This window comes from Gopherus flavomarginatus, chromosome 21 (genome assembly GCF_025201925.1).
Source record: "Gopherus flavomarginatus isolate rGopFla2 chromosome 21, rGopFla2.mat.asm, whole genome shotgun sequence".
NCBI lineage: Eukaryota > Metazoa > Chordata > Testudines > Testudinidae > Gopherus > Gopherus flavomarginatus.
In genome coordinates, this window is record NC_066637.1 from 6,873,600 (window position 1) to 6,889,713 (window position 16,114).

The window sequence follows — 16,114 nt, forward strand, 5'->3', positions numbered from 1 at the left end:
GAAAAAGGTTTCTCTTCCCCTGCTACCAATGCTGGCTCCCACCACACTGTTAGACCAGACACAGAGGTCTAATCACATGGATGTGTGCAAACACTTCTGTTTGAGGAACTCTGCTCCCTGACTCTATGCCTCAGCCTGAGGTTAAACCAAAGAGTAATTTGAAACAGCCAACCTGCTTTCACAGAAAACCATCTCCTTCCCCACCTCTCCTGGAAATGGAGCCCACAACAGTGACCACAAGCCCAGTTTAGAGTGTATAAGAAAACCCAGAAATTCAGAGGAGTTCCCCCTCTGGGAGCACGTTGTACAGCTTTGCTTGCTACAGGGTTATGAACAATGCCAGCTTCGACTTTGTGCTTGGCTCCTCCATTCCAAACACACGATCTGATGCAGCATCTGCACAGCAGCTTGGGTTTCATTACAAGAGCTGCAGGATAATTTTCATCTTTCTTTATTGAACTGATATTCCAGATCTGGTTGGAATCATAACCAATTTGCAGCCAGCTAAGATTTTATGGTTATAGGTATGCTGCGTGCCTGGCCAAACTTGCAACTTCCTGCTTTTCATCATGAACGAAGCACAGATCATCTTCCTCCAAAAGCACAGGCCCCTGCCATGGTCCAATATTCTCAGTGCTGTGAGTCGGAAGCTAGTCATGGGGCACCTCCGCAGTCTACCTACAGAAACAAGGGCTCTACGAAATGGTGTCTGCATAGTGTGACCGCACCCACAAGGTCACTCCGCATGGAGGATTCCTTTTTGTAGAGCAAGTATGCTGGAGGGAGGAAAGGAGCAGATGCATCTGGGGGTTGGAAGGAGTTGTCCTGCAGGCTGGATCTAGCCTGTGGGCTGCCAGTTGGACCACCAAGCTTCCTTTAGTTACTATCAGTATAGGATCTATGACACATTGGAATCAGTCCTGACTCTAACACTAGAGGACAGCAACGCCCATACATTACCGAGTTCATGTCAGTATTATAGTGGTTTCAAATACCACCAAAAGGTGTTAACTATTTATCTTCACTATGGTTACAAACTAATAATGGTCTTTCAAAATCTATCCTCCACTGTTCGAGAATTCAGCCCTTCAAGCATTTACATTTAGGTCATCTTCAGAAGACCAGAAAGCTAACTGTAGTTCTGTAGACTACAGAAGCACTAAAGGAGACTGTAGCAAAAGTTTCTGGGAAATAATAGAGTGTCAGAACACTGCAAAAATATATTGAGAAGGAAGACTAGAACGCACTGCAAGGATTCATGTGGTTTTTGTTCCTACTTATGTATAAGATCAATCCCAAGACAAAAAGGCTATAAATCTTCTCTGCGCTCTATTATAGGGAGGTGTGTCGATATCCAAGGCAAGCGTTAAACAGTATGAGTCACAGGGCTCAACTCTCAACATGATCAGAGAGTCATGATCAAATGAGAAACCAGGCACAGAAGCATCACCCCTATTGGTAACATTTTAAAGAGAGAACGTGCACATAAACTGTACTGCTTTCACACATGAAATTGGAGTTCCTGTCTTGGCTAAGAGGTCTAAGATTAGACCACACAGCTATGAATAGTTTTCATTTTAAAACATGGCGTGTGTGGGTGGAGGGGGAAGACAACCCCAAGGCATTAGCCACTGAAAAGCCACACACAGCAACATTTAAAAAGTAAGCTTTGTCTTTGACGAATGAGCCATCAGCAAGTCAGGGCGGCCTGAGGGAAAGTATGTCACAGCTAGGGATGGCTGCTTGCCATGGCAGAAAAGAATGCTGAGGTCACTTTTTTGTTTTTTAAATGCACCAAGTTATAAGGGAGGGAGGTCATGCTGTCTGGAGCCAAGTTATTTGCAGGCTGCCACAAAGGTCAATTAGTTTCAAGTGCTATGGCTGTTTTTGCAAGGATACCTGTCCATGGGAACAGAATTAAGATTAACTAAACCTATTTCATGCAGGTCGAATAACCATCAGATAGTAACAGCCTCCTGCGGCTACTGATGCCCACTAGATTTGAACCGGTGATCCAGAGGTGAAGGAATCTCTATTCTACCCCCAAATCGCCAACTCAACCTAATTCCTGCCTATTCCTGATATTCCCCAGCCTTCCAGTACCCCAGCATTCATCCCCTCCCAAATACTATGTTAATATTATTCACTGATTTTTTGCACATACAGGATCCATGAAGCCTCTCATTTTCATTAAGACATTTGTGGTGTTTCTTCAGCAAGACAGATTTGTCCTGTGCTGGAGATGGATGAAAATGAGCAATAAATGTTCACTCAGAGAGAGATGTTGCCGGGATTTTAAGTTTCAACAGCAATTTATTAATGCTAACGTGGCTATTTTGGTTTCCAACTAGAGGACAATGAGGGATTATAGTTTGCAATTTGTCCCATTCAATTACTTCAAACTTTAGTCAGTTCAGTAGCTTGATTAAGCAATAACCTTTCGTCTGAAACAAGAGTGAAAATTCTGCTCTTAGAAAGGATTACATGTGTCAGTCTTGGTTAGCTGATTAGCGAACCATCTTTCATCAGAGAAGTCAGGGAACAATCCCCCTCCCCATGTCTGTGTTTTGAAGAAATATGTTTATTTAAAATGTAGGGTAAAGTTTTCAAAAAGGACCTCAATGACTTAGTTGCCTATGTCCCATAGAAAGCCAATGAGAGAGACTGCCAAGTGTGCAAATCTCCTTTTCAAAAGTGACATAGGAGTTAAGTCATTGAGGTGAAAATTGTATTCTTTGGCTTTTAGCCTAATTTTTTTTCCTTCCCCTAATAGGACATTTGGTCTCTTCCTAAAGCTCTTTGTATTTCTGAATGAAGTTCTAAAGAGCTAAATTCTGCTTTCAGATGCTGTTGAAATAGCTCCCATTTGGCTCAATGTTCATAAATGACATTTGCCATGAATAGTCACTTGAAACTTTTAGTGGCAGGTAATTAGAGATACACTGCAGAATGATGGGGCCACAATAAAAACGGCTGCAAGGATAGGAAACGTTTTTGCATTGCAATTTATGTGAACTAAAAATAAAGATTAAAATGGACTCTGTATTATTTCTATTAAAGAGGCATTCCCGTGATGAGTAACGTTACAATACTGCATATCACCCATTCAACCACTTTGTTCCTTGTAATTTCTGCTAGTTAGTATTTATTGAGGATGATACTTAGTCCAGACTAAACACAAGATAAAGTCTTTGGCACCAGTCTCAAGATGAACACACCCCCTGCTTCTGGTCTGTCTTCTCAAGATACTCTATTCACCGTCTGCTCTCATGCCATAGACCCTCCTGGGCTCCTGGAAGTCTCTCTTCAGCAAGAAGAGATCCTCAGGGCTTCCTACTGCAGTCCCCCTCCCATCCAGCTGGCTTCTGTCCTATCTCCACCCCAGAAGCCTGACATAGCCCCATGACCTGCCTTTATTCATTTTCTCCACCCTGGGAGGCAAGTTAAGTGTGTCACAGCTCGGGCTGGACCCATCTCCCCATGACAGCCCTCCATCTAGATGTCCAAACCTGCAAGGTGCTGAGCATCTTCCAGTGATTTCAGCGGGAGGTGAGGGCGCTTTACATCTTGTGAAATCGCGAAAGTGTAGCACCAGACTCTGAAGGCAACACACACTGCCACTGCTATAGCCACCCCTCAGTATTCAAGTTTATTTTTCTTTTTTGTCCTATGCGGTGGAAGTGAAAAGATGTGGTGGGAATAAAGAGTCATACGCTAAGCCAAACAAACCAACCGAGGATCTTAACTGCATTTCAGGATTCAAGACAGCTTCTCTGCATACTGTTCTTGGCTCTAAATCAAAATGTTTCCTGCTCATTTCTTTCACAAATCTCTGAGGAAGGAGGTTCACATGTCAGATTGGAAAACAAACCACTTCTGAAGCTGCTAGGCTGAACCTAAAGGGCCACTGTTGATTATGCTCCGAGAATAGGGAACCGCCATGACCCAGCATTACACACTCATCCCTAAGCATCTGCACTCCCTGCCCAGCCCTCCCCCACAGAGATTACCAACCTACCTGTTTCTACAGCTCTGTCCTGGCCTCTCTCCAGTGTCAACATCATCTCCAGTATTTTGTCAATAAAAGTCTGGTAAGGAAATATCCAGATCCTTCCACTCACAGGGCTATTAAAGGTGGATGCGGCAACATCAGTGTTTATTCACATACACTCCAGTTGCCTGCTGGTTTCGTACACTTCCACAGAGATGGTTTATTAGTGCTTTGCTGCTCTACAGCGTTTTCAAAGCCTGGATCTCGATGGGCTTTACAAACATTAATGAATTAAGCCCTTGGGGAGCTAGCTCAATATTATCACCCCCTTCCCATACTACAAACTGATAACCAGAAGAGAGAAACGACTTGTCCATAATTACACTGAATCAGTTGCAGAACTGAGTGTGGACCTCTGAGGTAACTACTAGATCACTGCTAGATTTTTTAAACATTTCTTTGCTCTGTACTACCTGTCTGTTGGTTCTGTTCAGCCACTCAAGCTTATTCCATAATTGGGTAGGAAACAAACTCTGCTAACTCATTAAGCATGAGCATACCACCCCAGCATTAAATGACAAGCTATTTGTTATTTACAAGAGGGGCCCCACCGGCCAGGACACATCTTAATTTCATTTTAGAATTCAACCTTTTGGATGAGGAATTGCTTTCTCCTCTTGCCTAAATACACCTCTACCCCGATATTATGCGAATTCGGATATAACACTGCCATGAGAATGCTTGTTCTCCCTTTCAGGTGATATTGTAAACAAAAGCAGACAGCATTATCTTCTGCAAATGTAAAACTTGTTTGTCTGTGCAATTGGCTGAACAAGAAGGAGGACTGAGTAGACTTGTAGGCTCTAAACGTTTTACATTGTTTTATTTTTGAATGCAGGGGTTTTTGTACATAATTTTAAATTTGTAAGTTCAACTTTCACGATTAACAGATTGCACTACAGTACTTGTATTAGGTGAATTGACAAATACTATCTTTTGTTGATCATTTTTACAGTGCAAATATTTGTAACAAAAAATAATAAAGTGAGCGCTGTACACTTTGTATGCTATGCTGAAATTGAAATCGATATATTTGAAAATGTAGAAAAACATCCAAAAATATTTAATAAATTTCAGTCGGTATTCGATTGTGTAACAGTGTGATTAATCATGATTACGTTTTTTTGAGTTAATTGCATCAGTTAACTGCGATTAATCAACAGCCCTAAAAATAACTTATTCTCAGCTGCCTGGCTCTGGTGGGGGACAGACTTTTGGGAGGTTGCTGTCATAGACAGGTGCAGGAATAGCTGCTTTCCCTCAAGACGATGGACAAATGAGATCCACCATACGCATTAGCAGCAGCCTCTTAACTCCAGTGCCGCAAGGGAGCAAGATGAAGACCATACGAGGGAATTCAGATGATGACTCCGTGGCTTTTCAGTTGTCTTTGACAGGGGAGTGGCGGAGTTCCCAAGCATGCCAAAAATCTACATTGCTGCCCTGCTTGCTAATCACCACTGCAATTCCTCATGTTATCAAACACACAGTACCAGCAGAACACACACCCTGGGGCTCTCTGGACGACAGACAGCTGCTGTAGGGGTCTATATGCTAGAGTATGATGAGTCCTCTCCCTCCACCTCCTGACACTCATCCTTTAGGTCAAATCCTTTGCAAACCAAAAGAGAGCCTTTTTCCATCAAGTTACATAAATTGTCTGTCCTAATTATAACTGCCCCAAACCGGACTACTTCAAAAACATGTTTAATGATCCAGTCATGGCTCTGTTTAAACATGCAGAGATAATGCAGCTAACATCTGGCACAATCGTAAAAACAGAAGTGAGCTTTGAAAATAAATAAATAAAAACAAACAGGAAACATACAAACAAGCAGCTCAAACAGCTGCAGCATCACTTCACTGTTTCACACACACCACAGCCTTTCCAATAGGTTCTCATTTTAGCTATTCCATTCCACTTCATTTGTTTCCATAACCAATTTTTCCCCTCCATCTTCCCCCCATTTAGACACACACACGCTTCACAGACGCTTGGTAAGTCCTGTGGAATGATCTCCCCTCTTCTGGCCAAAAGGCTCTAAGGTCAGCAGGGATCACTTACTACAGTAATTGAATCTGACCTCCTGCAAAAACACAGGCAGTAGAACTTCATCGAAATAATTCCTGGAAGCAAAGGCCTCGATCCTGTGATGAGTGCCATACGGGTGCTCACAAGGAACTCACTGCAGGGTGGGGATACACAGCAGCAGAGAAGGTGATGTAATCATTTCACATGGAACCAATTGTCCATCACATTTCAACGGGTTTATCCACACGGAAAAAAAGATCCGGGGCAGCGAACCAAGGTCAACTGACTTGGGCTCCTGGGGCTTCCGCTATGGGCCTAAAAATACCTGTATAGACATCCAGGCTCAGGCTAAAACCAAAAATGGGGGAGGTGCTCAGAGCCAAGGCTCTAGCCAATACCCAAATGTCCACACTGCTATTTTTAGCCCAGGAGCCTGAGCCCCACAAATCAGCATCAGCAGACCTGGGTTCGGAGACTTGCTGTAGTGGGTTTTGTGTTTGCATTCTACACATACCCAACCTTTACAAGGCCCCACAAAATACCATTCCAGCCTCCCTCTCATCTGTTAGGTCTCTCTCTCTCTCTCTCATCCTCCTGTCACCCTGTCTCCTTCCCCTATTCCCATCTGTCTCTCCCCCTACTCCAGATGCTATCACCTACCCATAGAACATCTTCGCATCCATTTGTCATACCCTCACCTTTCCTGCATTCAAGACCCTTCTACAGACTTCTGCAATGCTCAAACTAGATACACAGGAGAGAGAAAGGCCTTGACCGATGATGATCTCCGCACTAAGGAATGGTGGCCTTTGTGAGGACTATCTTTGCAGCCAGAGTCTCACACAATCCATCACAGCATGACACATGCAGAAGAGGATGCATTCTAATTACAGACCACAGGCAGTGGAACTTTCATGCCCCATCAGCCATGACCCATTTCCACTCTGATCCCCAGACAGGCGATTTAGGGGTGGTTTATTATTCCATTCTCTGCTCCCCCCTGACAAAAGTATGACAAGTGTTCCTCTTACTAACCCAGCAGGAGTGCAAATCCAAGAGGAAAGGAAACGCTGGTACTATGACAGCCCCTAGCGCTCCAGAATGCCCTTTGTATTACTGGTCAAATCGATGGCGAGCTGGGAAAGGACCATGAAAAACTCTTTCTATGCAGGCAAAATTAAAGGAACAAAAATGTCTCCATTTACAGATCCACTCCAATGCTTTGAAATCCTTAGAAAGCCAATGGCTGGTAAACCTGCTATAGAGCCCTATAAGCAAGGAGAAACATTTTAATAGTCAGGCCTTTAAACACAACATCAGTGTTGTCATTTGTTCCTGCATGTGTGATGTCAGAGTGTGCAGCTGGAAAAATTATATATGTTTATTTTTCAAGGCTCCTCTCTCTTATTTAGATTAAATCTTAATTACAGCCCAGCTGTTGCACTTAAAGTGACAGCTGCCTTTACCAAGCAAATTGAAGGCCTCTTTTCTGCACAGAGACAGAGGCAATTCCAAATCCACCCTTAATAAATAAATAAAGCAGGCCTGGATTATTTTGTACATTGTTGCTTCCATTCTGACAGACCCTGGCTATGAAATCGGCCTGGCGAACTGAACAAGTTAAGCTGTTTTTTATTCAGTGCAATGACCCTCATACCCTGGGCTTTAGAACAGATGGGCAGGACATGCAAGCTACCCAGAACATTTCCATTGCAGTTACAGCTGCATAAAAACCCCACTGTCTTCTGTTGCATGCACTGCTCTGGGGTAAGATTTCAGAGGGGCAGACAGGAAATTAGGTGCATAACTCCCATTATCTCCTCTTGATGTCAAACCAGGGGATATTTGGAACTGCTGCCAAAGAGAGGTGATGGCAACACGTTCGGTTTTTGTTTTTTTGCGCTTGATTAAGTTGGAAGACGGAACTGGGGAAAATAAAAATGCAGCCACCTTGGCTTTTGCGCTTTAACCAACAGCTTTACAAAGCCCCTATGTACATTTTGAAAGACTCTTCACACCAGTTGTGGCGGGGGGGGGGGGGGGGGCGGCGCAGGAAATCATTTATGATGGGGATGGGGAATCACTGATATCAGCAACAAAGCAAGCCAGGAATTGCTGCATTGGAGGGTGCCCATTAAGAAGACCCCTGCATTCCGAAGCCACATCAACTGGAGCTGCCCGTTTCACTTATCAAGGGGAGTCAGCTTGGGACTGATGCTGAGGAGACAGAATTTCAAATGTGCTTGGAAAGGAAAAGCTGATTATTGGCAGACAGCCACCCCTTACACTGGTATGGTTTATTACTGTCTGCCTCTGGTGCAGCTCAGCTGATGTTAGCAGGAGTGCCAGTGTGGACCTGCTACCCATGTTCCAGCCACCCTGCTGGCTAGGGTGGGCCCAGTGGATGGTCTAGGTGTCTGCTCCGGATAGGAGAGAACACTGGTGTAGATGCAGCCCATTCATGACCTAGGAATCAGAAAGTCACAAACCTGTTGACATCTGTATACTCAGGTTTGCTTACATAGGCAATAGGGTAGGTTGCCAAAGGCAAAAGTTGCAGTTAGGTTCTCCCAGGGGCTTTCAATGGAAGTTAAGACCTAATTGCTATTTGTGTTTTTAAAATCTGCCCCAGCATCCTTTCATGCTAGTGCATCCCCTGGCTCCCCCGATTCCACTGCAGCCATCTTTAGCCCCCCAAAGAAGAGCTCTACGTAGCTCAAGAGCTTGTCTCACTCACCAACAGAAGTTGGTCCAATAAAAGATTATCTCAGCCACCTTGTCTCTGTACTATCCCGGGACCAAACACAGTTATAACACCACTGCACTCAGCCCCCAACACATTCTACAAGGAAGCAGTACAGGACAGCAAGATGCAAATATTGACAAGAAACTATGAACACAACATTCCTTTGCAAATGCTGGTCACAGGGCCAGTTCCAGCCAGGCCAGGTACCTCTCTACCAGGGGAAAACTGAAAGGTAGGTGTGATGCCTACTGTTCGTGGAGCTGTTTGGTACCCTGTATGGCACTGTGATGTTTAAAAATACCATCCAACAATGACAGTAGAATTAGCAAGGCCTAAGAATAAACTCCTCCCCTGACCATGTACCATCTTTAATATCCACTGAGGAACGTAATACAACATTTTGGGCAAATAAAAATGGGGAGATTTCGGTTAAGTCTTTGAAGGGTTAAAAAAGAACTTCTAATAACCTTGTCTCCTCTTATGCTGTTTTCCAGTTCTCTCTCTTTTGGGGGACAGGGGACAAAGGGAAATGAGCATATGCAATCATATTTCCATCCAACAACTATTTATAATGCAGCACTTACACTTTTACTGCGGCACCCAATGGACTTGAGGCATAACTGGACTATCACACACATAAATGTAGGCGGACATTCCAAGGAACCTCAGATTTATTTTTAAGTCTTTTTCCAATGGGAAAAAAGGTATTTCAAATGACCAGACCAGAACAGGGAAGTGTGGCCTGAAAACACAATTAGTGGCAAGAACTCCCACTGATTCACTGCATGAATTTGGCCAACTCACGCAACCCCTCTGCCTCAATTTGCCCCTCCATAAAATGGAGGTACAGAGTCCTTCCTTCCTTACGAAGGGCAGAGAAAGGATCCCCCTTTTGTAACACTGCTTTAGAGTGGCACTATTAATAGACCATCAGCTAGTCTCAGTTTCTTGGGCAGCAGGAGAAAACTCTATCCCCTTAATATCCAAGCACTTTCCACCTAAGCCCACGTCTAGACTAACCCGCGGCATCGGTGGGTTAAAATCGATTGCTCGGGGATCGATATATCACGTCTAGTCTAGACGCGATGTATCGATCCCCGAGTGCGCTTAAATCGATTCCGGAACTCCATCAACCCGAACGGAGTTCCGGAATCGACAGAGAGCCGCGGACATCGATGCCGCGCTGTCTGGACGGGTGAGTACCTCGATTTTAGAAATTCGACTTCAGCTACGTTATTCACGTAGCTGAAGTTGCGTATCTAAAATCGATTTTAATACCCTAGTCTGGACGTGGCCTTAGAATCAGTAACAACAATGTCCCTGTTGGGCTTGACAGGATCTCTGGAACCTCGCCTAGTCAAAACTCTGTTTCAGGCTGTGAGGTTAATTTTTTTTAAATGCTAGAGAGGAAATGAATCAATTTGTGGTAGTAGGGGATTTAGGAACAGAGGGGCATCAGTGGTGAGTGTGTCATTCTATGCCATTCTTCTGGGGAAAAGGCTTTCTTGAAGTAGGTTTTGCAGCATTTCCTAAACATGGTCAGACGGTGGATTCGCCTGCTCGCCTCGTTCCAGATCACAGTTCCGTAAACTGGCTCCTCTTGTATTGTTTTGAGCCCAGAGCAAAGCTACTTCCCTAGGGGCCCTCAATCAGCTATTCTGACGGGGAAAACCAGGGGAGGAGAGAAAACTAGTGGACGCAAATGTAGTTACTATGGAGATTCCCATCCAGCTCCCCTGGGCAAAGTCTTGCTGTCACACCCGAGTAGGTTGAGGCATGACGTACAAGAGGCAGAGGAATCTGTGACTGACAAAGTGTGCAAGAGGCCTGGAATTAGAGCAGTATGTGGCCCAAGGAAGTGTAGAGAATTGTGGTTCCCCCCTCCCATTTCGAAGGAGCTGAATGCCACTCACCTGCCCCCAGGACTAGAGTGAGCTATGCAGCCAGAGCTCCGGTGAGTTTGGACTTTAAAGGGAATTCATTACTGCTTTTAAAGTAACCACACCAGGAAAAAGTTACTGTGATCAGAGGACACTCCCTTGCTACCTAAACAGCAGAGCCAGCTAGCTAGTGGCTACTCAAGCTACAGATGGATTGACACATGCTGTGTGCCGTGAAAGGTGCATGGCAGGGTGGGCAGGACCTGGGTTACGTCACTCGGCACCCTGAGCACAGCTGAAGCATTGTTTTCTCTATGCATCCAGATACCCTTCCCACTTCGCAGCATTCCTCCTTGCATTATGGTTCCATGACAGGCCTTGCTGTCACCGTGGCCATTGGGATGCCCATACCTGCATAGGGGCACTTTGGGAAAGAGACTCAACCACGCCACCACTCGCAGGTCGTCGCTGGTGTTCAACCAGACCTCGCTTTACGAGGCGGTACTGGCTATCGCACGGCAGAGTTGCCAGGAGTCTGTGTTGATACCAGAGGAACCTGAAGGAATCCAAACAGCCGCTGTAGTGGATACAGATCTCAAAGTCAACAACTACCAGACTGCTTTACTGCCCACCCACCGGGTACCGAGCCTCAGTCTCCAGCCCCTGTGAATAAGGCTCATAACAGGAGACAAAAGGGTCCAGCCCAACCCTCTCCACAGCTCTGCTCTGACAATCTGATGTTCCAATAAACCAGTCTGTAGTGAAAGTGGTTTCCCGGGCTGCTTCATATTCTACGTAGCCTTGTGATGCTATTGAAAGTATCTGTGTGGCAGCAACCTTTGCGCAGCCCCTTGACTGCTGACCCAGAAGGCTGCCTTTTTGCCGTGTGCCTTCCACGCGCATACAAGCGGGTACTGAGCATGTTGCCTTCATGCCTAATCCGTGTCCAGCACAGCAAGACAAGGACGAGGATCAAAACCTTCTTTGTCTGCCACCCAGATGACTAGAGCAGTTACAACATACACAGTCTGACAAGTCAGCAGCTGACAGGCTCATGAGTTTTACTGGAGATGAAGCAGGAGCACTCCTCTACTAAAGCACTGCTCATTAAAACAAAAAGCCCCCTACCCTTCTCCCCCGCAAAATGTCTGAGTCGTATAGTTCTGGGGAACAAGGGGCAGGGATGCCAGGATGGCCAAGGGAAAAATGCCACCTTCCATTGCTACAAGCCTGGGGTTTAAAATAACCTACCGAGAGACATGACAATATCCATGAATCCTGACCTTAATGGGGCTTCATGTAAATCAAGAGCATCCAGGTTATGCTCCAGAGCTTCAGACTACTGTGATGCAGAAGAGAAAGTGCTAGGTGTGACCTTTCTATCCCGTTTTAGAGAAGACAGAAAATATTCTGGCTACAGCAAGATAGCAGCGCTGCCCACTCACTGTGTGCGCACAACTCCTCGGTCAAGCTAGCCTGGAATGCTGCAACTACGCTGCTGTTTGCTCACCTCTGCAGCACCTTCTAACGTCTGGCCCATGTGATGCAGATGTTCCTATGGCACTGGAAACAAAGCCAGCTGTACTAAACAGGCAGGCGTAACCAATGGGCTAACTTGGAGGTGCTCAAGGTACTTCTGTGCTGTGGAGGGGGCAGGGGGAGGTAGGGTGACCAGACAGCAAGTGTGAAAAACTGGGACAGGGGTGGGGGAGTAACAGAAGCCTTACAAAAGCAAGACCCAAAAATCGGGCCTGTCCCTATAAAATCAGGATATTTGGTGACCCTAAGGGGAGGAGCCAGGAAAGACCAACTGGTTCTGTTTTAGAATAGCAACCAACAGCTTTTTTAAAAGCAATGCTGTATTTTCCAAATGAGGTTGTCTCCTCAGACTAAGTTTATTTGCCCTTGGGGCACATTACCTGCCTTAAAGAAATGCAGAGTCCGCTTCCCCCAACCCCAATAAACCAAGCAATGTATTCAATCTCCTACTGCCAGGCTATGAACTTGCACTTTTCCCCCGTTCCCTCCCTCCTTCCCCCAGCTCACATGGGTTAGCTGAAATGAAACTTTGTGATTACTAGGCCATACTAGGCCAAGCACTTGGGGGGTTTCTGTTTGTTGCTAAACAGTAGAAAGGAAAAATCTGCATTTCCAGTTGTATTAATGTTTTTTAAAAATTCCAAACCTTGTATCTTTAATATACAAGGCATCTGAAAACAATAATCCACTCTCTCAAAGTCAGCCTGATTTGCTGTCTCTTTCCTTCTCTCCAGCACCCAGAAAGGCTTTTATTTCTGTAATTTGCCAAGGAACCAGCCTGTAACTATGCAGGATCTATCACTATGGAGACCTGCAGTGTCTAACATTTATCCAGCAGGTCAGAGTGCCCGCTGTTCATTTTCACTCTACTTGGAGGTAGTGTGGTGTGTGTGAAGGAGGTGGAAAGAGAAACAGGCTGAGAAATCCTTTCCAAAAATTGGTTACAATTGCCTGGTCTTTCAAACTTAGGGCATGTAATGAGGTGGGAGCAAGACCCACATGGACAGAGAATTGTCAGTGGAGCTACACTGGCACGGATCAGATTGAGGCCCGAGTTATCTAAACCACAAGTTTCAAGTGCCAACACTTCCCCACTCTCAAGTTAGAGAGTTAAAAATAAAACCCACCTGAAATCCAAGAGGGAGAATCTGCAGTAGTGTCCCTAGACGTCAAGGCAAAACTGAGGCAAGCCTTCAATAAAAAACCCTGCAAAGAAGTATGGCCACAACTTCTGTTTAAAATGTGTGCTGCAGCAATTGCCAAACGTGCCCCTGACACACCAAGGTGCATTTCTTATGAACAACACTGCAGCTGGAGGACAGGGGTGTAATAATCAGACCCCCTCCCAAGCTATTCAAAACAGACAGTCTGTCTCGGCACAGAGCACTGAAAGCAAAGCAGTTTCGGAAAAGCCATTACCTGTTAGCAGAAAAGCAAGTGCACCTCCACGAACGTGCCTAGGCATAGACAGCTCCTCTGGAGCACAGCGTCCCAAAGGTCCGCAAGGAAAATCCAAAGGCTTCCTTGCCACTCAGTAATGTGCGTCCGAACAGGCAGCTGGAAGGTTAAGATTCATGCTGCATCCTTCCACTCCCCTTCCCAAGATGTATTCCCACCCCCTCCAAAGACTACTGCTGGCACATCTAAAAAGGCGGCTGTTAAAATAGATCTGGCCTCTCAAGAGCTGCCACAGGAGAAACTGACAGTATCTGGAGAGTCCAGGCTGTGGGGTGGGAGTGGGAAGGCACAAAAAGGGGGTTGAATTCCCAGAAAGATTCAACATGAAGTCTCCATGTCTGGCTCAACAGGAAGCAGATGAACTAAGCCCTGAGGATCCTAGGTTCTTCTGTTTGCTGCTATTTTAGTGCGCTGGAAGCCTGCAGTCTGCCACCCTCTCCGTACCAGCAGAGTCAAGAAGCTGACGGGTGTGGAGGCGGGGAGGAAGGGGGAGAAAGGTTCCCACAGAGAGAAACCGCTGCTACAGTTTTGTTTCAGTTCTCAGAATGGCATTGTTCTGGGCACACATTGGTGCTGAACTGGAAACCAGGAGCACCCCCAGCTCCACACATCAGTACAAAAAAGCCCCTTCCCAGTCTCCAAGAAAAGAGAAACTGACCCACTTTGTTAAATGAAACCAGGTGGCAAGCTTCCCCGAATGGTCCAGCTACGCACAGAAAGGAATGCCGGAGACTTAACACCAGTCCACGCTCCCCACAGCAGGAACAGCAAACTCCTTTGGGGTTTCTCCTTACACAAATTTGCTGCCTGAGCTGCTTAGCCTGGAGATCGGGTGCAGTGGGAAGAAAAATCAGAGCTGTGATTGTAGAGAAATCCTTGCTCTTCATTCACCCTCAACGAGGCTTAAAATACAGCACAAAGCCTCCCTCTTCCCTGGCTGTCATCTGGCACAGCCTCCAGGAGCTGTGACTTGCACTTAAAGGGACAGCTCTTACTAGCCCAGACTGAAGGCACATGTAATCCGTTTGCCGTTATCTTCGCTGGGGGCAGCACTCAGCCAGCCAAGTGCAAGGCATTCGGTTAAGGGCCAAATACTTTTGGGTACACTCACACCGGTATTATAGATATCACCCAACAGCGCGCTAGAAACTCCACTGGTGCATGATGACAGATAGGGCTCAGGAGCCTTAGGTTCTACTCCTACCTCTGCCACTGACTTGCTAGACATCCAGAACAAGTCACTTAACTCTTCTATGCCTCAGTTTCTCTGCACAAGGAGGTTAATGATCCTCCCCCACCTTTGTGAAGTGCTTCTAAATCTACAGGTAAAGAGCATTAAGTGTCAAATATTATTCTAGGAACACAAAATAAGATCTGCCACAAGGAGTTTACAATCTATTCTAAAGAGATGATGTAGAAAAAGGTTGGGGAACGGGATGCAGCAAGCAGCAGAGTGACAGAGCAGGGAAGTTTAATACACATCTTCCTAGCATTGGTTTTTGCTCAGAGGTTTGCTTGGGTTTAGTTTATTTTTTAGGAAATTTCTAATAATTGTGTTCACATGCCATTGCAGGGCCTAAGATTGAAATGGGACTAAAATGAGCAAGACTGGGCCCAAAGATTCCAACCACAGGGTGAATCCTGGCCCCACTGAAGGCAGTGAGAGTTTAGACACTGTCTACATTGAAATTAGGATTTCAACTGTGGTCTATAAATGTCCTACTGGGGGAATTAAAATATCAAGGCTACAAGAGTGAAAACATTTGCGGGAAGAAATTTAATACTTGAAGTACAGTACTGCCTAGAGGCCCCAGCTCTTAGGCACCCTTTGTGCCAGGCACTGTAGTCCCTGCCCTTTAGAGCTCAGACAGAGGGAGTCCTGTTATCTCCACTTTACAGATGGGAAACTGAGGCAGTAAGATTAAGCAATGTACCGAAGTCACACAGGGAGTTAGTGGCAGAGCGAGGAACGAAAAACCCAGATTTCCTGAGTCCCAGTCCGGTGTCATAAGCACAAGAGCATCCTTCCTCTCTTTATTCAATGTCCTCACATTACCAAAACATGCGAAAGACTTAGCAACCACACTCATGCCAAAAGGAGGAAGCGCCATATCATGGATAGGACAAGAGAATGACGTCAGGACTCACGTCTATTCTTGATTCTGCTTCAGAGAGATTGTGACAGTCACATTTTGCCACTTCAACTTTGTGCCTCAGTTTCCCCACTTGAAACAAAGGTAAGACAGACCTGCCTCACAAGGTTGTTTTGAGACTTAAAAGCACTAGACTCTTTACAAGCATCAAATGTCTCTGGCAGGATGGGGTTGGACCCCTTCAGACTCCCCCCCACACACACACATGAATTTCTCTTCTCGTGTAACTATTCTTAGCAACAGCACAATTAAGAT

At 45.6% G+C, this 16,114-nt stretch overlaps 1 protein-coding gene across 5 annotated transcripts in view; it reads right to left on the reverse strand.

Annotated features, from left to right (window-relative positions):
- MIB2 (MIB E3 ubiquitin protein ligase 2) overlaps positions 1-16,114 on the reverse strand; it is a 100,108-nt gene that overhangs the window by 70,600 nt on the left and 13,394 nt on the right. The window contains exons 1-2 of one of the 5 annotated variants that reach the window (XR_007770822.1): positions 13,668-14,265; positions 13,376-13,454 (exon numbers count right to left, since the gene is read on the reverse strand). The exons of 1 other annotated variant lie outside the window; for it this stretch is intronic. The gene's annotated coding sequence lies outside the window, so the exon portion shown is untranslated. Of the gene's footprint in view, positions 1-4,018; positions 4,131-13,375; positions 13,455-13,667; positions 14,266-16,114 lie in introns of those variants that run through there. 3 more of the 5 variants (XM_050931909.1, XM_050931912.1, XM_050931911.1) reach the window with 3 other exon arrangements.